This window comes from Episyrphus balteatus, chromosome 1, assembly GCF_945859705.1.
Source record: "Episyrphus balteatus chromosome 1, idEpiBalt1.1, whole genome shotgun sequence".
NCBI classification, from domain to species: domain Eukaryota; kingdom Metazoa; phylum Arthropoda; class Insecta; order Diptera; family Syrphidae; genus Episyrphus; species Episyrphus balteatus.
The window spans coordinates 131,112,059-131,138,600 of NC_079134.1; the positions used below are offsets into that span (position 1 = coordinate 131,112,059).

The 26,542-nt window shown below is 31.3% G+C and overlaps 1 long non-coding RNA gene across 1 annotated transcript; it reads right to left on the reverse strand.

Moving 5' to 3' along the window:
• Positions 1-17,827: 17,827 nt before the first annotated feature.
• LOC129914837 (uncharacterized) lies at positions 17,828-18,735 on the reverse strand. The gene is made up of 3 exons (XR_008772251.1): positions 18,546-18,735; positions 18,221-18,481; positions 17,828-18,171 (listed from the first exon to the last, which is right to left on the reverse strand). It is a non-coding gene; the product is annotated as an uncharacterized LOC129914837 (long non-coding RNA).
• Positions 18,736-26,542: the final 7,807 nt, after the last annotated feature.

Sequence of the window (26,542 nt, forward strand, 5' to 3'; positions counted from 1 at the left end):
TTTCCCCCCTTAAAGTCTATAGATTAAAAATTGCCGGTGTTGCCGTATTGTTTTTTTTAAATTAAAATTAATTTTTTTTTTAACAAAACCATTTTTTTTGCTTAAATTTCATAAAACAAATGATAGCAAAAGATTCTCTAGGTAATTTAAGGAAAATATATAAAAGGCAGTAAGGGACAATCTTTCATCGTTTAAGCGATAAATGCAATTTTCTAACATTCTGACCTCAAACAAAAAAAAAATATTTTGAAAACAACGGCAACACCTACAATATTTTAAAATACATTTTTAAAAAGCCAGAAGCTCATTCTTATCTCTTAAATTTAAATCCACTAAATTTAATCAAGACTTTTTGAAAAAATGGTCCTCAAACTCAGAATTAAAAAAAAAAAGTTATTACAAAAATTTAAAATGACATTTTTCCAAACTTTTTCTAATAAAATATAAATATATTTAAAAAAAAATGTTTGGCCATAAATATTATCAGTTGAATTTCGAAGCAAAAAAGGTAAAATATATCACACTTTTGAAAAATTTTTGCTATTTAACTTTCAACAGTAAGGGTTATTAAATGAATAAAAAATAATTTTATGTTTAGATGTTGAACTTAAAAAAAAAAATAAGTTACATTTTTTTTCAAAACTTTTATTAAAAAAAAGTTCTTCGAAAATGAAATACTTTTTAATTTTTTTCATAAACCGTCATCATATTGATATTTCCTTTTATAATTTGAAATCATAATAAATGCGGCCAAAAAAATTTGAAAATAAATGCATTTTATATTACGACCAAGTTTAAAAAACGACATGTTAAAATTTTTTCAATAATTTTTTTTTTTTTCAAAAATCTGAGTTCAATTACCATTCTTTCAAAAGCCGTTCATTCAATTAACTTAATTTTAATTTTACATATATGACTAAGCTTCTAGCTTTTAAAAAATGTATATTTGAATATTGTAGGTGTTGCCGTTGTGTTCAAATATTTTGTTTTTGTGTTTGAAGTCAATTAATAAGAAAATTGCATCTATCGCTTGAACTATGGAAGATTGTCCCTCACTCCTATATATTTTTTTCCTTGAATTTCCTAGACAATCTTTTGGCATCAATTAATTTATGAAATTTAAGAAAAATTTTTGAAAAAAATTTGTTTTTGTTCACAAAAATCTTCAATTAAATTTAAAAAATCAAAACGGCAACACCGGCAATTTTTAATCTATAGACTTTAAAGTATTTTTAATTACCGACGTTTGAAAAAAAAGATCATCAAAATCTAAGCTGTTACTCCACTAATAGATACTTAGAGAAAATAAAAAATAGATTCTCTTTAATTTAAACAGATTGTCATTAACAGACTATAAAAACGAGAGTTCTGAAGGTTCAAATTGCTTAGATGAAGTAAAGTTTTTAAATATTTTCATTTTTTTTATTTAAAATAAGAACAAAATAAAAAATATAACATATCTTTTTTATTCTTCAAAGGAAATTTGAACTTTATTTAATTTGAGCTCCAAAAACTTTACCGCTTTATTTTTACTTCCTCTTATAGGCTATAGATGTACATTTTCCTTCCCAACAAAGGACGAGATCATCAATAAAAGCGTAATCAAATAACAAAAAACCAGCAAGTTCGTGTGACACCATTATGCATTTTTGCTTTTTTTAGGACCAAAACTATCATCACAACATCATACATAAAACGAAAATACAGTTTTTGTTTTTTTTTTTTCTCAAAACGATTTTGGTCCAATTTTGTATGTGAAATGAAGGAAATAAGGTATGTAGTATGTACTTTTTTCATAAAGATATTTTTTTTGAGCCCAATGAAAAGCTTTATAAGGAGCTACAGCCTAAACGGATGGACCGATCTACTTCAAACTTGGTATGTAGCAGTTTTTGAATCCAATTTTGGAAAACTTTAATTTTCTCAAAAACGGCTCCTGCAATTTTTATTAAAAAAAATCAATTACATATAAGTTTTAAAATAAGGTCCATCTTTTAATAAAAAAATCTTTTTTTTTTTCAAAAATACCTTATTAATGGTGCCTCCCATAGAACCGTTTTTTAAATTTCAAATTATTATCTTCCAAATTACCTACTAGTTCAATTTTAACGAATTTTTTATACAAAAGCATTTATATTGCATTTATATAAATAAAAAAAAAAAAATGAAAAAAATAATTTCTGTTTTTTTTTTAATTCTACAAAATGGCATATCAAATTTATTTATTTTTTTTTTTTTCAAAAAAATTATTTATAAGAAATTACTTTTTAAAAAAAAACGGCTCTAACGATTTAGAATTTTTTTTTTCTAAAAATGCCACCATATAAAAGAAATTAAACTGCATACTTTTATTGAAGTTAAATTTCATTTTAAGAGTTGTTTTTTACATTTGAGATTTGAAGAACGAATTTAAAGTTTTTTTTTACAAATTGTATATAAAAAGATTTGAGTTTTAAGAGCAAATTCGTGTGACCCAGTCGTGCATTTTATTACTAACGTTCTTTGACGTCAGTTATTTTAAAAATACTTTAAAACAAAATTAAAATGGAAACGTTTGCGAGATATGATTTTTCAAAGTTTTTTTTTGTCGTGGTTTTCCCAAGCGTACCTACGTATTCGGGCTATATTTTGAGTAGTAAATTAAAAATCTGAAACGTTATTTTAGTATTTTTTGCTTATTTATTAATCTTTTAAGAACCGGTTTTTTTGTTCAGATTGGTTATTTATTACTCAAGATATTATAGGTATTACCCGAATTTGAAAAATAACGAAAAAAATTTTTGAAAAATCCTATCTCGCAAAACATAAACATATTTTTAGATAAAATTTTCTAGGTTCAAATCTATACGAAAAGTATAATGGCACTTGGTGTCCAAAAAATTTTTATATTCAACTAAATTAATTTTCCAAACACTCACACGGCTATTTCGCAAAAAAAAAATATTTTATGTTTACAGTTAATGTGTAAATCGATTATTTCGAAAACAAGTGATTAAAATAACTTGTTTTAAAAACGTGTACAATTCTAGCTTTTGAAAAAGGTATCACTGATAACTGTAAGTGTTGCCGTTGTTTTATAATAATTTTTTTAGTAGTTTTGTAGAAAATTGCCCCTTTCTCCTAAAAGAGGGGGGGGGGGACATAGACCATCCCTCCCATAACAAAAAATGATTGTATTGAATACCTCTATAAAAAACCGTTTGCAATTCTCGGCGCCTAAGTTATCGTACTCGAGCCTTGCGTTGATATGAATTTTTCTCTAAAAAAACACGTTTACGGGGGGTATCTCGAAAAAAGAAGCTAATCCGGTTTTGGTAATAACGGATTATTATTGCTGAGGCCTTCAGGAACAAAGCCTCATTTTTTGTTTTTGTCGTCATTTTAGGTCAATCTTAAACTTGTTCAGGCTCACTGTGGTGTTCCTTTTGTGATCCTTCAATTCGAATTGGTTAAATGTTTCAATAATACCATGATTAAAAAAGTAAATAAAAAATGGTTGCCCTGTATAGCTATGAGTAGCTTGAGCTGAATTAATTTTTTTTCCATTTTTGGTAGTTTTGGGATGACATGAGACAGTTTCGGGTTCTATTCTTCTTCTTCTATTCTAGCAATAGAAAATTAAGTCATTCATTCTTAATATCATCGCCCTAAATTAATTCAGCTATCATATACTTTTTGTACCAAAAATTCATAAATTCATTTCTATGAACATAAAATTATTTTTCAATGAACAAGTCACTTTGAGTCAAAGAAGACCAAAATTCCAACGAAAATTCAACCTTATTTTATCAAATCTCTTCATGCATTCACATTTTAAGATGAATTTCAAGCAGTTCCCGATGTTCTCTATTTCAAAGAACCTGTACCAAGAATCACCGTTAGAAAATCGGTGACCGAAACCACCCTGTGTCATTGTCATTGTGGTTTCCTCAAAACAATTTCAAAACTAACGAACAACGAACTACTCCCTTACATACTTCTAACATACATAATATATAGAACAGTGATTTAAGCCAACATTTATGCCGCAGAGGGAAGATAGTGTGGAACAAGGAATTGTGATTGAATTCGTTGATGTCAAAACTTTTAACCACCAAGAATGTTTTGTGGCTTTATGTTTGTTTTTTTTTTTTTTATTTGCTATAAAAAAAAAACTAAGAAGAATCTTTCAAAGATCTAACAATATATGTAGGTTGGTATGTACCTTTATCCAAAATTCATGATATGTAGGAGATAAACTCCTTTAATTTGGTGCGTTCCTTTCACAAAAGAAAACTTCACATAGAGCCGTTCTCGCAACTTGAGTTTGCCTTACATTCACTTTAAATGGGAAATTTTCGGTAATAAAAAGTTTTCGTTTTATACGATCTTCGGATAACGGTAAAAATCAACTCTTTTTCCAAAAAAAAAATCTGGTAACAGAATATATAAAAGATAGACAAAAAAAAAACAATTTCCTTTGATACTGCAAATATTTGTGCATCGTTAACTGAAAACAACAGAAAAGAAAGAGCTTGTTACCAGATGCTGGAAATTTAGTCTTCTTGATGCGTTTATAAGGTGCATTCAAGGAGTTTTAAAACGATGTCATTTCTTTTAGTTATACGTTTTACTGAATTGATACCAGAATAAAAAAGGCATTGGATAATTTGAAATTGAAGGATTCAAAAGTACCTTTACGTGTGCATGTGTGTGTTGGGAGATGTAAGTGGAACCAAAATAATGTTAACTTTTTCTTCCATTAAACTGACTCAACTTCCTTTAAACGTGATATTTTTGTGTTTCTGAGAGAGTTGATAAAGTCGATAATATAAGTTTTATTTAAGATTAAAAAAATGAACCAAAGTTTAGTTTACAAAAGGCAAAGAAAAATCAATTTCCTAGTTTTATTGATGATAAAATTCTTTCAGCATCAGCTTCAAATGGTACCTACTTACTTGATCAGCTGAAATTTGATGAGAGTAATAACAAACATTAGATGTTTGGGAGCCAAATGTGAAATTGATGGGATATTAACAGCAAAAGTAAAAAAGATGCTCGATTAGAGAAAAAGCTCCAATTAGTTAGTCTAATAATTTTTTTTTTCCTTAAAATATAAAGGATTTTTTTTTTTCAAGTTCAGTTAAAATAAAACGCCTTGGTCACATGTGGCATGTACTTGCTCTAATGGTTAAAGTAGCTCTCATCTCAAAGCTCTTTATGAAGAAAAAAAATATTAGGGAAAATTATATATTTGATTTAATTAAAGCATTTCTGATTATGTAAAAAAATACATAAAATTTATTTTTAAAATGAAACACCGTTTTTAATTATTTGGATCACAAAACGTAGTAGGTATGCCATCTGATTTCTTATATTAAAAGGAATTTTTAAAACAATTTTTTTTAAAAAACGTTAGAGCCTTTTTTTTTAATAATTTTTGTATAGGTATAAAATTTTCTAATATTTTTCAAAAAATACATACGTTGGTATGCCATTTTAAATAAATATTAAAATAACGCTTAAAAACGAAATTTTGAATTATTTCACTGACCCGTGGTCAAAAAAATTGATTTAAAAAAAAAAAAACAAAAATTGAAATGTGTATTTGAAATATGATTCAATTTTAAAATTGAATTACAATTAGTGAAAAAAAAAATAAAATTATCGAACAAAAACTATCGAATAAACTCTCAAATAATCTATCGAATAAAATATCGAATAAACTATCGGATAAAAACTATTCGAATGATAAAACTATCGTATAAAAAAAAACTATTCAAATGAAAAAACTATCGAATGAAAAAACTATTCAAATGAAAATAGTAACTAAATGAATGATTTAAAACTATCGAATGAATGAATATTTTACAACTATCGATAGTTTGATCAGGGGCGTATACAGGTTTGCTTCTTAGGGGGGGTCATGCCAATTTTTTTTTTTCAAAAGTTTTGATAGCAGGCATAAACCTGAAAATGGGCTTTTTGAATTATTAAACATTAAAATTTGTGCGTCTTGCATTTCGAATCGAAAAGTTCCGAATGTAGTTCTAAAAGTAACCAAACAAAAACGTTATGAGATTCGTTTAAGTTTAGCGTTAAGCCTTAAAGCCTAGAACGCTGCTGATGTGAAACGAAATTTTTCGTCGGTCTCCACGAGGACAACGAAATGCTTGCGAAAACTGGACCGAAAAATACTCAAAAATTGCAAAAAATAAATGAAAAAAAAGCAAACACGCATCGCAGAAAGACATGCAATGACAAAATGAACAACAAAAACAAACAAAAAAACTCAAAATGTCATTTTTTCACACACAATGAATGTCCCCGGCAATTGTTTGTGTGCGAAAAAGAAGTTTAGACTTTCAATTTCGTTGTGTCGAACAGCGTACTACAGAACGAAAAGTTGAACGAAATTTTCGGGTTACCATTTCGTTGTTTCATTTTTGTATAAGATTTTTCGTTTCTTATCAGCAGCGTACTAGGCTTTAATTTTGACCAATTGAGGCTATCCTCTCCTAAAAATAAAATGTACTGTACGAGTACTTCGATTGAATAATTTGCCTTAAAACAACTGTTCATTGTTTTCCGCTAGCCCAGAAAGTTAAAATAAAAATCGTTTTTACTTAATAACAGTTTTTAACTTTTGAATTAAAAGTCTTCCTAACCTCAGGCAAACGCATCGCAAAGTTTTGTAAAAAAAAATTGCATTTGAAAATATATTTTTTTTTTTTTTAATTTTGTTTTAAAATTGTATGGGAATTTAAAATACCTCTATTAAAATAGTAAAGACAAAAAGAATAATTTTGGCGATATTTTGGGATTCGTCCGTTTTCAGGTATTAATCAGCGGTTTACAATATAAAAAACATTCAGTTATATTTATTAGACTAAGCCCTGCTTTTTCAATCGTCAGATAGACTATCAGAAGAATAAATGTCACTTTAAAAAAAAACTTTTATTCCTAGGAATAAGCTCTAACTTAGGTTTATCTAACTATTCAAAAAATTAGCCCTAAGTGATATTTAATAATAATATTTAAATTGCCTTAGATAAGGTTGCTTACATTGCTTCTATAATTGGCTGGCCATTGATGATTAACAAATCCATAGTTGTTTCAAAAAATGCAACAGATCTAGCAAATTTAGTATGTACAAAATACTGTTATATTCTGTAAGCAAACAAAATTCACCAAATTTTATCAGACGAATGATGTATTGAACTGGAACATTGCAAAAAACTAAAAAGATTTGAGAAATGATATCCTTCTTTAACATTTTGCCGATGACGAATTTTATCAACAGAATTGACCTCCACACAGCAAGGCCACAGAAAGCTTCCCTATTTAAAACATATTTTATTCACTTCATCATATAAAAAAATAGAAGTTATGGCTGCTTCTTTTATTTGCTGGTAAGCAGTGTCTTGCCCTTAAGATATTATTTTTGTGTACCTACCAGATTCAATTTCTTTTAAAAAGCTTTGAATATAATACTTATCCGGATTTTGTTTCCATACAAAACTCTACAGCACAACTCAACTAATATTATCGAACGAATCAAAATAATCCTAATCCAGCATAGCGTTCGCTAAAAATATGACCACATCCCCAAAATAATATGGTAAAATAGTTTGTTTGAATAGCAAAAATTTTTTTTACTTTTAATTTTCGTTCATGTTCTAAAACTTCAACATTTTGAAAATAATCTTACTCAAGAGATTTCAGTATCACATAACAAACTCTTTTTTAAGTTCTGAGTTCTTGGGGGGGGGGGGGGGGGGGATCATGACCCCGTGACCCCCCCCCTCCCTTGTATACGCCGTTGAGTTTGATAGTTTTTATTCGATAGTTCGCATCACTAATTATTATTACAATATTCAAAATTTTTGCATAAGGAGTACCGCTATAGAGTTGGTTTAAAATTTATTTTGTTCATGGATTTGCTTCCCTACAGTCCTAGAGAACATCCCTACAAATTTTGAGCGAAATCTAAAATGAGACAGCAATTCCGAATGAACGCTTGCATACGGAATGACAGTAAACGCACCGTAAAAATTGTTGTAATCGAGAGCGGTGAAATTTTTTTTTTAACTTTCTTATTTGACCTTTTAGTAATGCAGCCCTATACTCATTTTACAGATGCATCGACTTTTCCAGGATTCCGAGATTTTACAAATTTTATGTTTAATTTGACTCGACTAGTATGTATTTTTCGAAAATCCAAAAAAGTATTTTCTTTATTTAAAAAATAAAATTCGTGACTGGGGTAGCACGAAATTGCTCTTGTGGTAAAATAACCTCAAATGTTAAAGCTTTTTATTGAACAATATTAGTTTCTATGATTAAATACCGTTTCAAATGATTTTTTGAAGTTTTACTTCTTTTCCGGCGGTGGACTGTGAAAATTTACTTTTTGACAAGAACTGTCAAAAGGATTAGCAAGTAGCGCCACTTAGCTCTATTACAAGTACCAATCTTAAATAACTTAGCAGCTACATGGGCATAATTATTGCGCACATTATAATAATTAATGTTCACACGGTAGAAAGTGAATTTCTGGCCAAAAGTAAAGTATACAAATCGCGCTTTACTAAATTTTATCTCTACAATTGTAAATCGGAAATGCAAACAATTTAAAGATGATAATTTCGTTCAATTTTCTCAATTATATTTAACAATTAGATATTTCTTTATTTTTTAAATGAATTCAAAATTTGTTTAAGTTTGTGCTATTTGGTGTGCTTTTTTGTTTTTCTATATAGAGTTTTGCTCAAAAAAACGAAATCGAGACATTTGAAATCAAGACAATTTACGCATTAAAAACAACAACAACAACAACTTTAATTGTATAAATATTTGAAAAATCCAGATCATTATCCAGATTTTACTATTATCTCGATGAAAACAGTAGTGCCAAGATACTTTATTTTTTGTTACACAATACCCAACTAAAATTTCAGCTTCGGTTAAGATATTACAAAAGCTACATTTCAGCTTCTTTTAAACTTTAGTAAGGTTGTTGGGCATGGAAAAAGGAGAACGTTATACAAGTTTGAAACTCTTTAAGAAGTTTAAATGAAGCTTTACCGAAGCTGTGAGATTTGACAGATAGCTTCGGAAGAACTTGTATAGCTCTTTAATACATGTCTTATCGAAATTAAAAAAAAAAAACAACTACAAAAACAAAAAAGAATTCTTTTTTACTTTCGGCCATCCTAGTATATTCATTAATGAAATCAAAAACTTAATCAGTTCAAATATCAGAAATGTCAAAAAAAAATGTCTGAGCTAAGTTATTCAATGTCAAAACCAAAAAGTGTCCAAACTAGATTATTCAATATCAAAACCAAAAATCAATTACTAAACTTGGTAATTTCTGTAAAGCTTGTATAAATTCATTAAGCAGGCTTTTCCGACAACAATTTTTTTTTTCGTTTAAGTTTCTTTAACAGTATTTAAACAACTTATTAGAAGTTGTTAAACAAGTTCGAACTTCTATAAGAAATTAAATTCTGAAGCAAGCTCAATACAAGCTGTATAAAAAGTAGTATTAGTAGTAGAGATCTCAATTTATAGAAGCTGTTGTGCTAGTTGGGCCTAGCTCCTCAGATAAACTTTATAAAAATAAATTAATACTTAAATAAAAATCAACATAAATGCAACACAATTTAATTTCTTTTTATTTCTCCTCGTTTTATTTCCACTCCTTTTATATCCTCACTCACCTTTAATTTCTCCTCCACTTGCGTTTGTTGATGACAAACTTTACAGTAGTCTTACAGTGTACTTCTTCCCACACTTATAGGATCGAATACCACTTTCGGCTACTGATGAGAAACTTTACAGGAGTATTTCATTGCACTTCTCATAAGTTTAATAGGAGTGAAAAAGGGGGCCTTTTTGATGATAAACAGGGTTATATGAGTCTTTTAGGTGTGAAATTAGTCATGACGAGAAGCTTCTCACCATCGTTATAACATCGAAATAGTTAGTTGGGTGGCCGTCGGATGTGTGTTCCCATTATCAAAATACTATCCGATCAGACCAAATGGCAGCTAGTCTGTCCGGTAAGTTGGTCAATGTGAACCCCCCTATTATGACATTTTTTTCATAAGTTGTCAAAAAAGAAAATGAGTGCGTTCAGCACATCAAAATCTGTGTGTTTGGGTATGTTTGATTTCCTCATTTTCGATTTCGATTATAAGGCCGTGTGTGAATTGGGTTAAATATTTAACCTCTGTTAAATTTTTGACACTATTGAGGTGAATAAAAAAATTTTCAGTTGTATAGCTTATTGTTTAATATTTTTCTCTGCCTCTTTCTACCATGATACTACTCCTTTTCAATAAAAAAAAAAATATCTGCTAACAAAATTTAACCTGGTCCCAGAGCCCATTAAATTTTTAACAACTTAACATTTTTATTCACCACAATAGTGTCAAAAATTTAACAGAGGTTAAGTATTTAACCCAATTCAAAAACGGCCTAAATCTTGTTTTGGGGAGATTTAAAGGCTTGGCCACACCGGAGGGTATGCGGTATAGCGGTAACGATATTTGTACTAAAAAAATTCCACACCTGAACGTTGATGTGTCAGTTTGGAAATTTTTTCATACAAGTACCCTCACCGCTACCCGTACCGCTACCGCATACCCTCCAGTGTGGCCAAGCCTTTAAGGCTTGGCCACACCGAAGGGTACATGCGGTAGCGGTACGGGTATTTGTATGAAAGAAATTCCACATCTGAACGTTGATGTGTCAGTTTGGAATTTTGTTCATACAAATACCCGTACCGCTACCGCATGTACCCTCCGGTGTGGCCAAGCCTTTATATTTGTATGGTAAATCAAGTGATTTACCCCCCTATTCTGGCAAACCTCACAAGTCACAAAAACCTCACAAGGTGATCATAACTCGATTTTGTAAGAATTTATTTCTCACAAACTTCTTGCTAGCAAAAATCCAACTTGTGAGTTGTGACCTCCTTCAGAGCAGATCACAAATTCGAAATTTTTTGTGACGCGAAAACCTCACAAAATCAAAATCAGCTCACCTTGTGAGGTCCTCATAACTTGTGAGGTTTGCCAGAATAGGGCCATTAGAGGCCGTAGGCAAATTACCCAATTTTTTAAGATTTTTTCGGAAAAATAAATGTTTTAAATCACCACAGCTGTAAACCAAAATCGAAAAAGTGAATACGGTGGCACTACGGTAGGGAAAAATTCCAAGCCGGAACAGTTCCACACGGGAAATTGTATGAAAAAAAATTCCAAACCGGTGATTTACGTCAACGTTCACGTGTGGAAAAATTCCAAGCTGGAACGGCGACGACCGACGTTTACATGAGAAACTTTTCCACACGTGAACTTTGACTTTCTGGTTTGGAATTTTTTCATACAACTACCCGTTCCCGTAGGTACGCATCTCTTTCTGGTGTCGTCATTCCATTACTACTATTTGCCAAAAGAGAAAATTGCAAATTTACAAAGTCATTTTGTGACAAAATTTTAAACAAAGATGCAAAAAACATAAATTTGGTTTCAAAACCATTTTTATATTTTTCTTTAAACATAAAATGAAAAACAAAATACGCAGAAGTAATTCTTCACGTATGATAACCCTAGACGTTCTTCACGTGTGAACAGGCACAATAATGCACACAAAAATAATGCACATGTAGCTGCTGAGTTATCTACGCTATAGGAAAATGTCATTTTGACTTTTCCAGTAGTGTTTTTTTTTATTTGAATTTTGACATAAGATTCTTGTTTCTTGTAGTTTATTTGAAAGTACACACAAGTTGTTGTTGTTCACTCAAAACCTTCAATATAAATTGATTACATAGGCAGCTTCCCTGCAAGAATGAAAAGCCATACGGGTAATTCCATGAAAAAGTGGACACGAATTTTGAACAAATTATGCAGTCATTTTTACTTTTTTTATTAGAAAATTACTATTTATAAATAGCAACATAAAAATTCAGGGAGTTTAATAATCTTAAAGCATTTTTATAGCATAAGCTTGCCAGCAACAGAAGAATTTCACATGAAAATGACGGAAAAACAAGCAAACTGAAAATATGATGAGTCTAATAGTGACGATGACAATATCCCCTGGTGAGTGCTAAAATAAGTTAACATTTAAGCAAGCTTCGTTACACACTATTCGATTAAAACAAAACTTGAGTGAAAATGCATCTTTTTTTTACTTTTGGAACCACAAATCGCAGGTAACATGAGTTACCAAAATAATGTAACGTGAGTTACCTAAATATTTAAAAATTTTTCCTTGAAATATTGTAAAAATGTTTGGTTTTGTCACTCATATTAAAAGCTTGTAATTTTGTATGTATGGAATCTTCATTGAAAACAAATTAAGATACTTAATTTCACATAAAAACTTCATACTGTCGGACCCTTAAAATTCGTGTCCGATTTTTGTAACGTGAGTTACCATCAAACTTTTATTTTTCCCAAGTAAATGTTAAAAATAAAGACAATTTTTTTAGTGAATTATGAAAGTAATAGTTATGCTCCATTCATGGATAGTAATTTCGTATCAATTTACATTAAAATTGAAAAAAAAAAATTATTTATGTGTTGGAAATTTTTGTGAATGTAACGTGAGTTACCATGGAATTGCCCATACACAAACTTCTTCTAAAATCGAATTAAAATCGATCTCATTGCGTTTTACTTGTCGTAAATAATTCGCGAAGTCTGTTGTACTGAACAAAAAATCGATTCTTTTTTAATCTACATAATTATGTGAAATAAGATGTGAAATTTTTGAAGAGCCTAGTCGGCTTTCTTTAATCAGAATGGTATTGTTTTCTATTGCAATATCATTAGTCCTGAACTTATTAGGTAGGGTAGAGTTGCCTATTTTCGGCCGTCTCCAGTTTCCGGCCACCTTTTGGAAAATCGTTATAGCTAGGGATTTCATAGGGTTTATTCCAAAATTTTGTTCTTATGCTGTTTTCTTATTTGTTAGAACAGCATACGAGGGAAAATTTGGAATAAACGCCTTCGAAATCACTAGTTATAACGATTTTTCGAAAGGTGGCCGGAAACTGGAGACGGCCGAAAATAGGCAACTCTACCCTATGTTATTAGAAATTAATGAATGTTATTAGAAATAAAATTTGTAGTTTAGTCCAGTAAATAAAGGAGTTTTACCCTACAAAAGGTCCGGTAGTTCTAAATTTTTGATATGTTGTTAGGTATGGTTAGTAGATAGAAAAACCAAATTTCCACAACCACGCCCCCTCCGCCCCCTTCAGCATCACCGAAAAACCATAGAAATCTGGCACTTTTTTCACTTTTATGCCCATAACTTTCTTCTGGTGCATTTTATTGAAAAAAAGTTGTTGGTAGACTTGTAGAAAACATAATTTCCTACGAAAATGACCTTGGTAGTATTTTTATACATCCAAAAACAACGAAGTTATGAAGCTTCCAAAAACATGTAAAATTTCGGATTTTGCAATATTTTCAGTTTCTTGTCACTTAACAGTGCTATAACTCTTTAACAATTGACTTTTACGCAAAAGTCTTCATAATCAATCTTATAGACAATTTAATTACCTAAAATAAAATGTAACCCACTTTGATTTTGTGAATCAAATAACCGAGTTAGGGCTAAAATAGTAAAAAAGTATTTTTGGTAGTTTTAGAAAATTTTTTAATTATCCATTAAATGAAGGATTTGAATCCCACAAAAAGTCGGGTGGTTCTTATTCTATATTTAATCAGGTTCTAATGGTAGATTGAAAAAAAAATTCATAGCCACGCCCCCTCCGCCCCCTTAACCATACCCCAAAAACCAATTCTGCATTTTTTCAGTTTTATGCCCATAGCTTCCTTCTGGTCATTTAAATGTGAAAAATTAATGTGCAAAATTGTAGAACACAAAATTTTCTACAACTTGCACATCCAATATCCACCAAACTAAGAATTTTCAAAAAAAAGTTACAATTTCCGTTTTTCTTTATTTTCAGTTTCTTACCTGTTTACAGCGCTATAACTTCCCAATTTTTAATTTTTAGCCAAAAATCCTTTTGTAGGGAATTCATTTGCATAACTTTATTATTTTGATAAGAACCAGGTAATAGTAAGTGTTTTTATTTAATAAAAGTCGTATTTCTTAATAACCTAGTTTAATATCTCATGCGCTTATAAAGCGGTGGGCTATGAGTGGACGAAGGTAAAAGAATTGCGTTATGAGGGGAAGGGGTAGCAGGTGGGGAAATATAGAAGTAATAGGTGGAGTTGAAGATGGTGAATTATGAGAAAAGTTGGCTTCGTTGAATTTTTCTTCAAATTGATCGATGATATCTGATCTTCTTCGTCGACATCTTCATAAAAAATTCAAGTGGACGATTTTGACAGGATTGTCCACAGCAAAAATTACAGAATGTGGAACATTTAAGTCCCTCTTTCCTGCATCTGCCAGCTCCCATGCATCTAGGCACATAGGTATTTGCATGACACAGCTTTCATCAATTTTTGGGGAGCAGGATCTTGCACAGTTTTAATGGGTTGCAATACGTGGCATCCTCTCGTCCAGCCCCATTTCAGAGGTTTTTCTCAATACCCATCCACGCCATGATCTGGTGATAAGTCCGGAGGAAATGAAAGTGTGCTGGATCTGTTGTACGCGGTAGTTTGCACAAATTAAGTTAGTTGAACTGCTCATAAATTTGAAATATCGAAGAGAGCTTAGAGATATGACTACTGTCCTCTCCATATAAAGCCAACAAGATATGTTCTTCCGCCTCCGATACTTTCTGATCTCTGGCATTTGGGTCCTTAGCTTCTCTGCAGCTTCAAGAGCAGAGGGGTTTTTGAAACATTTTGCAAAATTTGTTTTTTTCCGAAAACAAAGATGTTTGAGGTGGTGTCACATTCACTTATGGCATGAATGAGACGTTCTCCATAGAATTGAATGTGAAAAATGGAGAATTCATCAGATAAATTGATCCTCCCAGGTTTTCGAAGGTACATACACGTTCTCTGCCCTAGGTATAGTAAGTCGATGTCTTCCTCAAAAATCTTTGAAACTCTATGGTACCTGCTTTAGATACTAATTCTGGCGCAACTGGAAGAAAGCATCCTTACGTTCGAGTTGAATCAGGGGTGGTTGTGGTTGCATGATAGTAGAAACTTAAAGTAGCTGCGCCTCGTGGTGATTTGATGAAAAGCCAAGGGATGTAATCATATAAATGAGAAGCTCAGGACCTTCCTATACATATACACTTATTCTTGTTTGAAGGGGGAAAGGAAGGATCGGGGACGAGCAGCAGCTTTAACAGCATGGGATAAGGCCAAACATTTCCTTTTCCATTTATCCAAAGGGCCACTCTTATTCTTCAGTATTACAGTTTCAAAAAATAGAGGATGGGTAAGGGTACTCATCTGTATTGTAAACTTTAGACCGAATGACTTCCAAAACTGTGCCTGCGGCTGCTTTGACTACTCTCAACCTTTTAACCTTCTCCATACTTCTTAGGCAAACAGGATTTGACTGTTTTATTATCCATTTTATAATCACCCGTATTGTGATTTACAACTGTCAATCGATTGTTGATAAATACTGTAATTTTGGGTTTTTAAACCAAAATTATAGGAAAACTGGTCAACTGGAATTTTGTAATTAGATTTCTTTATAACGACTAGGACCATTCTCTGCTTTCAAAACTTTTTTTAATTAAGTAATAAGATATTAAAATTAAATTTGTATCAACTTCCGATTGATAGTTGTATATTAGGGTGGTCCTTATTTTACTCTTTTTCGAAAATTGAGTGCGACGCCCCCTAGATTGGTTCCAAATCAGGAAAAAAAATACCCTATTTTTTTTTAAATTTTTATCTCTGACCCTTCCTGGCCCTATTTTGATAAGAAGTTACTATAGCAAGGGCGATATTCTGTGTCCAGTGTTGGGTAAATGGCGGATTTTTGATATAAACTTCTTAATTAAATATGGTCAGGAAGGGTTAGGAATACAAATTTGAAAAAATTAGGGCTTTTTTTTCCTGATTTGGAACCACTCTAGGGGACGTCCCCAATTTTTTGTTCCTAAGGACCACCCTGTTGTATATAGCAATAAAGCTGAACCTCCTTCAATCGTACTTGTCAACTCATCAACTCATATATGAAACTTCATAAAACTGAAAAAAATGCAGAATTGGTTTTTGGAGTATGGTTAAGGGGGCGGAGGGGGCGTGGCTATGAATTTTTTTTTCAATCTACCATTAGAACCTGATTAAATATAGAATAAGAACCACCCGACTTTTTGTGGGATTCAAATCCTTCATTTAATGGATAATTAAAAAATTTTCTAAAACTATCAAAAATACTTTTTTACTATTTTAGCCCTAACTCGGTTATTTGATTCACAAAATCAAAGTGGGTTACATTTTATTTTAGGTAATTAAATTGTCTATAAGATTGATTATGAAGACTTTTGCGTAAAAGTCAATTGTTAAAGAGTTATAGCACTGTTAAGTGACAAGAAACTGAAAATATTGCAAAATCCGAAATTTTACATGTTTTTGGAAGCTTCATAACTTCGTTGTTTTTGGATGTATAAAAATACTACCAAGGTCATTTTCATAGGAAATTATGTTTTCTACAAGTCTACCAACAACTTTTTTTCAGTAAAATGCACCAGAAGAAAGTTATGGGCATAAAAGTGAAAAAAGTGCCAGATTTCTATGGTTTTTCGGTGATGCTGAAGGGGGCGGAGGGGGCGTGGTTGTGGAAATTTGGTTTTTCTATCTACTAACCATACCTAACAACATATCAAAAATTTAGAACTACCGGACCTTTTGTAGGGTAACCCCCTTTTTTTTAGCTTCATTTATTGGACTAGTTTTGCAAAAAAAAAAAGTGAGAAGTAAAACTTCAGTCGCGTGTACATGTGTACACACACGTTTTTTTTTACACAAAACCAAGTATGCCATATGATTTCTTATAGAAAAGAGAGTTTTTGGAAAAAACCGTTTTTTTTTTAAACATTTTTTTATATGTATATAAAAATTTTCCAAAAAAAAGTTGGTTTGCCAATTTAAAAACATATTATTCAACGCATAAAAACGAAATTTCCAAAAAATTGATTTTTCAAAAAAAAAATTTGAAATATTTTTAAAAAATCCAAAAATGTGTTTTTTGAAATTTTTTTAAAATTTTTATATAACGTTTTACAGTTAGTTTTGGTAAAAAAAAAACATTTCAATTTATCCTCTAGAAAATCACCCACCAAAGCTGTTAACTACCAAGTTTAAAGAAAATGGCTCCAGTAGTTTAGGCTGTAGCTCGAGGTACTTACAGACGGGCAGACAGACAGAATTCCCGGACCTACTTCTTTGGCATTCTCCATAATCGAAATATCATATGTCTGCTTGTTAACTGGAGTTCGATTTTATTATGTATCTTAACTTGCCCTACAGTGTCTAGTCTACAAATATCGCAAGTAAAAAGACCTTAAAATCATCTTTCATATCTGTATAATATAATACCATTTTGTCTATTATTGCTAATTTTGAAAATCTCCATCTGTTAGTTTGACCTCGAAAATTAGGACTTGGGAACATGAAATATTTTTAGGGGGCCAAACGAAAATATTGAGCAAAAAAAAATTAATTAGCATTAATTCCGAGGTTGAACCCATACTTAACTGGGCTTAAATATTATTATAGTATAATAATAATGGTATGATGGGTGATTTTTACCCAAAAAAAAAAATTATCCCTCTTCGCAAAATAACCCAAACTCTTTTTACAAAATGTCAATTTTAATTGCTCTTGAAATTATTTTCTTCATGCAAATAAACATTCCTATACTTATTAAAAATTTATTTAATGAACCCATAAACAGAATTTCAATCACAATCGAAAGCTATTCGATTTCTCTGAATGTTCACCTTAAAAAATTCATCACCACACAATCAAAGAAAAAAAAAAAAATATCCTTAAGATACACAAAGATGTGTATCCTCCTTGAACATACACATACACAAATATCCAACATAAACTTTTATCATTTATATAGAAGTTCCTTGGAAATTCCATTTTTATGAATCCTTAGAGTCACTCCATCAGTGCCACCCATATTCCACACATTGACAAGCAAACAGGATCGTAAATTCCTGTCAAAATTGCAGATTATCGTTGCCCAATGCCAGACAACTAGCTGAAAGTTAAAACAAAAAAAAAATAAGAAAAAAAAACTTTTTTAATACCTTCCCAGGGTCTTGTTAGATATAGAAAAAGCCAAGAAAATATTCTTAACTGATACCTTGTTGACAAGGACAACGTTGTCTCTGTCGTCGTCGTCATCGTAGTCGGCAAAGGATCTCTAACTAACAGTATGTCAGCGGTGATTTTCCATTTATGGATCAATCTGGATGTTTTGACTAAAACTAGCTGGCTGGCTGGGAAAGCTCCATTTTTCACATATGATGCATATTATAGATGAATGTTTTCTTTGCTTTTTCTTTGGGCTGAAAATTTATATATGTATCTGCCATAAGGATGTCGACATCCTTTTGAGAATTCTTTGGTTACCTTTAGAACTGATTACCATAAACTTGATGGATGTGATAAATTTTTTCGTTCGGTTTTTTTTTATGATTTTTGCACGTAATGCTAGAAATGAAATTGAGTTATAGTTTGGAGACATAGTTAAGGTTTAAACAACCTTGTTATGGCTGGCTAATATAAAATTCATATATAGGAAAATCATGTCCTCAGAAAAATGCGTAGGACCTCGGGATTAATTTTAACAGAATTTATAGCTTAATGTTTTATATTTATGACAGTTAATAACTTTAAAAAAGTGACTTAAAAGTTACTTAATTTACTTTGTTAAAAAGGAAATGTCATTTTCTCAGTGTCATATTTTAATTATATAATTTTTTTTTCTTTTCGAAAAACCGAATGTTATCCTTCGACATTTTAAGGATAATTTGTTTTTAATAATTTATAACCCAAATTTACAAAAACAATTGAAACAACTTTGTAATATTGAATTATTTCCATAAGAAAACGTTACATTACTTATTTAAGCATTTTAATAATTCAAAACATATCCTTTTTGTATTGTTTCCGTTTTACATTTCACAACGAAAACTTTTGCTTTAAGATTGTTAAATGGAAATAAAGTATACAAATGAAGTGATACAACTGAGTTTTATGAACTTGCTGTGAAATTGGAAAGAAATACAAAATTAGTTCGTAAAAACCAGCCAATTACTCTTAAAAAAAGCTATGAGAAGCTTGAAACAAGAATGATAGCCGTGTCGTATAACACTTGTTATTCTTAAAATTTATTAATTTGTTATGGTGGACGGATGTAAAAAAAAATCAGAATTTTTCTGACTTCGGATTCGAGCTCAGCGCACAAAAAAACCATTAGAAAAATATATTTTGATTTCTTAAAAAAAAAACTTTTTGACTAGTGAAATCGAACAAGGCATTCGATTTTATCTGCCCTGGTTGATTTCACTAGTCAAAAAGTGTTTTTTATAGAAATCAAAGTATATTTTTTTAATGGTTTTTTATGCGCTAAGCTCGAATCCGAAGTCAAAAAAAAACTCTATCACATCACGTTTTTGAGATATTACCATGCCAAAACATCACACAAATAGTGTTTTGGACGTTGAAAATTCAATATCTCAAAAACTTTACACGATAGAGCTATTCTAATTCTAGATTCAAATTAAGAAGGTCGAAGGCCATTTGAAAAATATAATTTGGTTCAGTGGCGTAACTAGCCCTTTGGGGGCCCTGTATCCAAATTTTCTTGGAGGCCCCCTTCATCTCCTAGACTTGGATACAGCCTTAAGCCTTAACACATTGCATTGGTTCCGACTGTTTTGCAGAAATTTGAAGTAAGATAAATGTGGATAGATAAATGTGGATAGATAAATGTGGATAGATAAATGTGGATGGATAAATGTGGATAGATAAATGTGGATAGATAAATGTGGATAGATAAATGTGGATCGATAAATGTGGATTGATAAATGTGGATCGATAAATGTGGATAGATAAATGTGGATAGATAAATGTGGATAGATAAATTTGGATTGATAAATGTCGATAGATAAATGTGGATTGATAAATGTGGATAGATAAATGTGGATCGATAAATGTGGATAGATAAATGTGGATAGATAAATGTGGATAGATAAATGTCTATAGATAAATGTCGCTAGATAAATGTCGATAGATAGTGGTATAATCGGGTGTTTGGATTTTTTTCAAAATTCCGAGAAAATCCAGTTTAAAGTTCGGGTAAATTGTTTTTTTCGAAAAATCCCCGAACCTTTGAACGCTCCTGGAAGCTAAACCGCTTGAGAGAAATTTTTGGCAGTGATGCCAAATGGTAGCTTGTGTCATGGGCTTACGCTTTGCACATTGTTAGATTTTTAAAAAGCTCATCTTCCATGTTAAACCGCCAAATCATGCCTACTTTTTCAGCATCGGGCTTAACTTTTTTTTAACCTTTAAGTTCTCCCAGTTTGAGAACCCGTGGACCTACAGTGATGGGAGTTGTACCCAAATGTAGGTTAAAGTCCCCGTTACCTTTGGGTATCAAAAAAAAAATTTTACCCTTTTTCAAAATCCCGAGATATAGGCGTTGGAAGTTGGGGGTGCGAAAAAGCTTCTGGGAGCTGGATTGATAAATGTGGATAGATAAATGTCGCTAGATAAATGATTCTAGATAAATGTCGATAGATAAATGTCGATAGATAAATGTGGATTGATAAATGTGGATAGATAAATGTGGATCGAAAAATGTGAATAGATAAATGTGGACAGATAAATGTGGATAGATAAATGTCGATAGATAAATGTGGATTGATAAATGTGGATAGATAAATGTGGATCGAAAAATGTGGATAGATAAATGTGGACAGATAAATGTCTCTAGATAAATGTGGATCGATAAATGTGGATAGATAAATGTGGATTGATAAGTGTCTCTAGATAAATGTGGATTGATAAATGTGGATTGATAAATGTGGATAGATAAATGTGGATCGAAAAATGTGGATAGATAAATGTGGACAGATAAATGTGGATAGATAAATGTCGCTAGATAAATGTCTCTAGATAAATGTGGATTGATAAATGTGGATAGATAAATGTGGATCGATAAATGTGGATAGATAAATGTGGATAGATAAATGTGGATCGATAAATGTGGATAGATAAATGTGGATTGATAAATGTGGATCGATAAATGTGGATAGATAAATGTGGATAGATAAATGTGGATAGATAAATGTGGATTGATAAATGTGGATCGATAAATGTGGATAGATAAATGTGGATCGATAAATGTGGATAGATAAATGTGGACCGATAAATGTGGATAGATAAATGTGGATAGATAAATGTGGATAGATAAATGTGGATCGATAAATGTGGATCGATAAATGTCGATAGATAGTGGTATAATCGGGTTTTTGGATTTTAACCTTTAAGTTCTCCCAGTTTGAGAACCCGTGGACCTACAGTGATAAATGTGGATAGATAAATGTGGATAGATAAATGTGGATAGATAAATGTGGATAGATAAATGTGGATCGATAAATGTGGATAGATAAATGTGGATTGATAAATGTCGATAGACAAATGTGGATAGATAAATGTGGATAGATAAATGTCGACAGATAAATGTCTCAAGATAAATGTCGATAGATAAATGTCGATAGATAAATGTGGATTGATAAATGTGGATAGATAAATGTGGATAGATAAATGTCGCTAGATAAATGTCGATAGATAGTGGTATAATCGGGTTTTTGGATTTTTTTTTCAAAATTCCGAGAAAATCCATTTTAAAGTTCGGGTAAATTGTTTTTTTCGAAAAATCCCCGAACCTTTGAACGCTCCTGGAAGCTAAACCGCTTGAGAGAAATTTTTGGCAGTGATGCCAAATGGTAGCTTGTGTCATGGGCTTACGCTTTGCACATTGTTAGATTTTTAAAAAGCTCATCTTCCATGTTAAACAGCCAAATCATGCCTATTTTTTCAGCATCGGGCTAAACTTTTTTTTAACCTTTAAGTTCTCCCAGTTTGAGAACCCGTGGACCTAGAGTGATGGGAGTTGTACCCAAATGTAAGTTAGAGTCCCTGTTACCTTTGGGTATCAAAAAAAAATTTTTACCCTTTTTCAAAATCCCGAGATATAGGCGTTGGAAGTTGGAGGTGCGAAAAAGCTTCTGGGAGCTGGATTGATAAATGTGGATAGATAAATGTCGCTAGATAAATGTCTCTAGATAAATGTCTCTAGATAAATGTGGATCGATAAATGTGGATAGATAAATGTCGATAGATAAATGTGGATTGATAAATGTGGATCGATAAATGTGGATCGATAAATGTGGATAGATAAATGTGGATAGATAAATGTCGATAGATAAATGTCGATAGATAAATGTCGATAGATAAATGTCTATAGATAAATGTCGCTAGATAAATGTCGATAGATAGTGGTATAATCGATAAATGTGGATAGATAAATGTGGATAGATAAATGTGGATCGATAAATGTGGATAGATAAATGTGGATAGATAAATGTCGCCAGATAAATGTCTCTAGATAAATGTCTCTAGATAAATGTGGATTGATAAATGTGGATCGATAAATGTGGATCGATAAATGTGGATCGATAAATGTGGATAGATAAATGTCGCCAGATAAATGTCTCTAGATAAATGTCTCTAGATAAATGAGGATTGATAAATGTGGATAGATAAATGTGGATTGATAAATGTGGACCGATAAATGTGGATAGATAAATGTGGACCGATAAATGTGGATAGATAAATGTGGATCGATAAATGTCGATAGATAAATGTGGATAGATAAATGTGGATTGATAAATGTCGACATATAAATGTCTATAGATAAATGTCGCTAGATAAATGTGGATTGATAAATGTGGATAGATAAATGTCGACAGATAAATGTCGATAGATAAATGTCGATAGATAAATGTCGATTGATAAATGTCGATAGATAAATGTGGATCGATAAATGTGGATAGATAAATGTGGATCGATAAATGTGGATAGATAAATGTGGATAGATAAATGTGGATCGGTAAATGTTGATAGATAAATGTGGATTGATAAATGTGGATGGATAAATGTGGATAGATAAATGTGGATAGATAAATGTCGATAGATAAATGTCGATAGATAAATGTCGATAGATAAATGTCTATAGATAAATGTCGCTAGATAAATGTCGATAGATAGTGGTATAATCGGGTTTTTGGATTTTTTTCAAAATTCCGAGAAAATCCAGTTTAAAGTTCGGGTAAATTGTTTTTTTCGAAAAATCCCCGAACCTTTGAACGCTCCTGGAAGCTAAACCGCTTGAGAGAAATTTTTGGCAGTGATGCCAAATGGTAGCTTGTGTCATGGGCTTACGCTTTGCACATTGTTAGATTTTTAAAAAGCTCATCTTCCATGTTAAACCGCCATATCATGCCTACTTTTTCAGCATCAGGCTAAACTTTTTTTTAACCTTTAAGTTCTCCCAGTTTGAGAACCCGTGGACCTACAGTGATGGGAGTTGTACCCAAATGTAGGTTAAAGTCCCCGTTACCTTTGGGTATCAAAAAAAAAATTTTACCCTTTTTCAAAATCCCGAGATATAGGCGTTGGAAGTTGGGGGTGCGAAAAAGCTTCTGGGAGCTGGATTGATAAATGTGGATAGATAAATGTCGCTAGATAAATGTCTCTAGATAAATGTCGATAGATAAATGTGGATTGATAAATGTGGATAGATAAATGTGGATCGATAAATGTCGCTAGATAAATGTGGATTGATAAATGTGGATAGATAAATGTGGATTGATAAATGTGGATCGATAAATGTGGATAGATAAATGTGGATAGATAAATGTGGATTGATAAATGTCGATAGATAAATGTCGACAGATAAATGTCGATAGATAAATGTCGATAGATAAATGTGGATTGATAAATGTCGATAGATAAATGTGGATCGATAAATGTGGATAGATAAATGTGGATCGATAAATGTGGATAGATAAATGTGGATCGATAAATGTGGATCGGTAAATGTGGATAGATAAATGTGGATTGATAAATGTGGATCGATAAATGTGGATAGATAAATGTGGATAGATAAATGTGGATAGATAAATGTGGATAGATAAATGTGGATCGATAAATGTGGATAGATAAATGTGGAGAGATAAATGTGGATCGGTAAATGTGGATAGATAAATGTGGATCGATAAATGTGGATAGATAAATGTGGATTGATAAATGTGAATCGATAAATGTGGATCGATAAATGTGGATAGATAAATGTGAATTGATAAATGTGGATACATAAATGTGGATCGATAAATATGGATAGATAAATGTGGATTGATAAATGTCGATAGACAAATGTGGATAGATAAATGTGGATAGATAAATGTGGATTGATAAATGTGGATTGATAAATGTCGATAGATAAATGTGGATAGATAAATGTGGATTGATAAATGTCGATAGATAAATGTCGATAGATAAATGTCGATAGATAGTGGTATAATCGGGTTTTTGGATTTTAACCTTTAAGTTCTCCCAGTTTGAGAACCCATGGACCTACAGTGATAAATGTGGATAGATAAATGTGGATAGATAAATGTGGATAGATAAATGTGGATCGATAAATGTGGATAGATAAATGTGGATTGATAAATGTCGATAGACAAATGTGGATAGATAAATGTGGATAGATAAATGTCGACAGATAAATGTCGATAGATAAATGTCGATTGATAAATGTGGATTGATGAATGTGGATAGATAAATGTGGATCGATAAATGTGGATAGATAAATGTCGATAGATAAATGTGGATGGATAAATGTGGATAGATAAATGTGGATAGATGAATGTGGATCGATAAATGTGGATAGATAAATGTGGATAGATAAATGTCTATAGATAAATGTCGCTAGATAAATGTCGATAGATAGTGGTATAATCGGGTTTTTGGATTTTTTTCAAAATTCCGAGAAAATCCAGTTTAAAGTTCGGGTAAATTGTTTTTTCGAAAAATCCCCGAACCTTTGAACGCTCCTGGAAGCTAAACCGCTTGAGAGAAATTTTTGGCAGTGATGCCAAATGGTAGCTTGTGTCATGGGCTTACGCTTTGCACATTGTTAGATTTTTAAAAAGCTCATCTTCCATGTTAAACCGCCAAATCATGCCTATTTTTTCAGCATCGGGCTTAACTTTTTTTTAACCTTTAAGTTCTCCCAGTTTGAGAACCCGTGGACCTACAGTGATGGGAGTTGTACCCAAATGTAGGTTAGAGTCCTTGTTACCTTTGGGTATCAAAAAAAAAAATTTTACCCTTTTTCAAAATCCCGAGATATAGGCGTTGGAAGTTGGGGGTGCGAAAAAGCTTCTGGGAGCTGGATTGATAAATGTGGATAGATAAATGTCGCTAGATAAATGTCTCTAGATAAATGTCGATAGATAAATGTATATTGATAAATGTGGATAGATAAATGTGGATCGATAAATGTGGATCGATAAATGTGGATAGATAAATGTGGATCGATAAATGTGGATCGATAAATGTGGATAGATAAATGTGGATTGATAAATGTGGATCGATAAATGTATAATTTTTCCACATAATAATAAAAAATAGCTTTTAGTCTAAATAATTGCATTCCAAACTTTTAAGAAATCAAACATTTTTTTGGTAACTTTTTTAATTGAAAAATTGGCTATTTTTTCAAATTAAATTCGTCAAAAATCCAAAAATGAACTTTTTGCTCAAAAAATATTTAAAATAGATAGAAAACACAACAAAGTAATTTTTAACTAAGTTTTGTTAAAATCCAAATATTTTTGTAAAAGATAAAAATAAAAAATTAAAAAATTTTATTTTTGCATTTTTTTCAATATTTTTGAGGTTATACAAGAAAATTGTTTGAGTAAAAGTTGTAGACATTTTTACTATCTACAACTTTTGAATTTAATTTTTTTCGCTAAGAGGTCTGCTTTTGACAGAAATCGTTAAAAACCAGGATTTTTAAAACCCACCCACTTTTTCGCCCACCCACCCCCTTTCCCCAATTTGTTTGTGGGCAATTTATTTTTCCATACCATTTTTCCCTAATTTTTCAAGCACCCATTATGCTGCTAATAATTTTTTTATTTTCAAAAATTACGGGCACCAGTCCATAAAGTTTCAGTGAACAGACAATTTTTAAAAGTTTTTTACTTTTTCTGTTTGATTTTTGGGATTTTGGTCTTTCTGGAATTTGGGTTTTCGGGATTCTGGGTTTTGGGGATTCTGGGTTTTCTGTATTCTGGATTTTCAGGATTTTGATTTTTCTGGTTTCAAAATTTAGTAGTTTTCTGGTTTCAAAATGAAGTTCGTCTCCCTTTTTGGAGATGTAAATCAGCTCCCTCCAGCCCAGATCGTCTTCGTGTAAAAGATGCAATGGATCCCTGAGCCCTGACCCGTTCTTCAGTTTGATAGTAAGCATACTCACCTGCGTA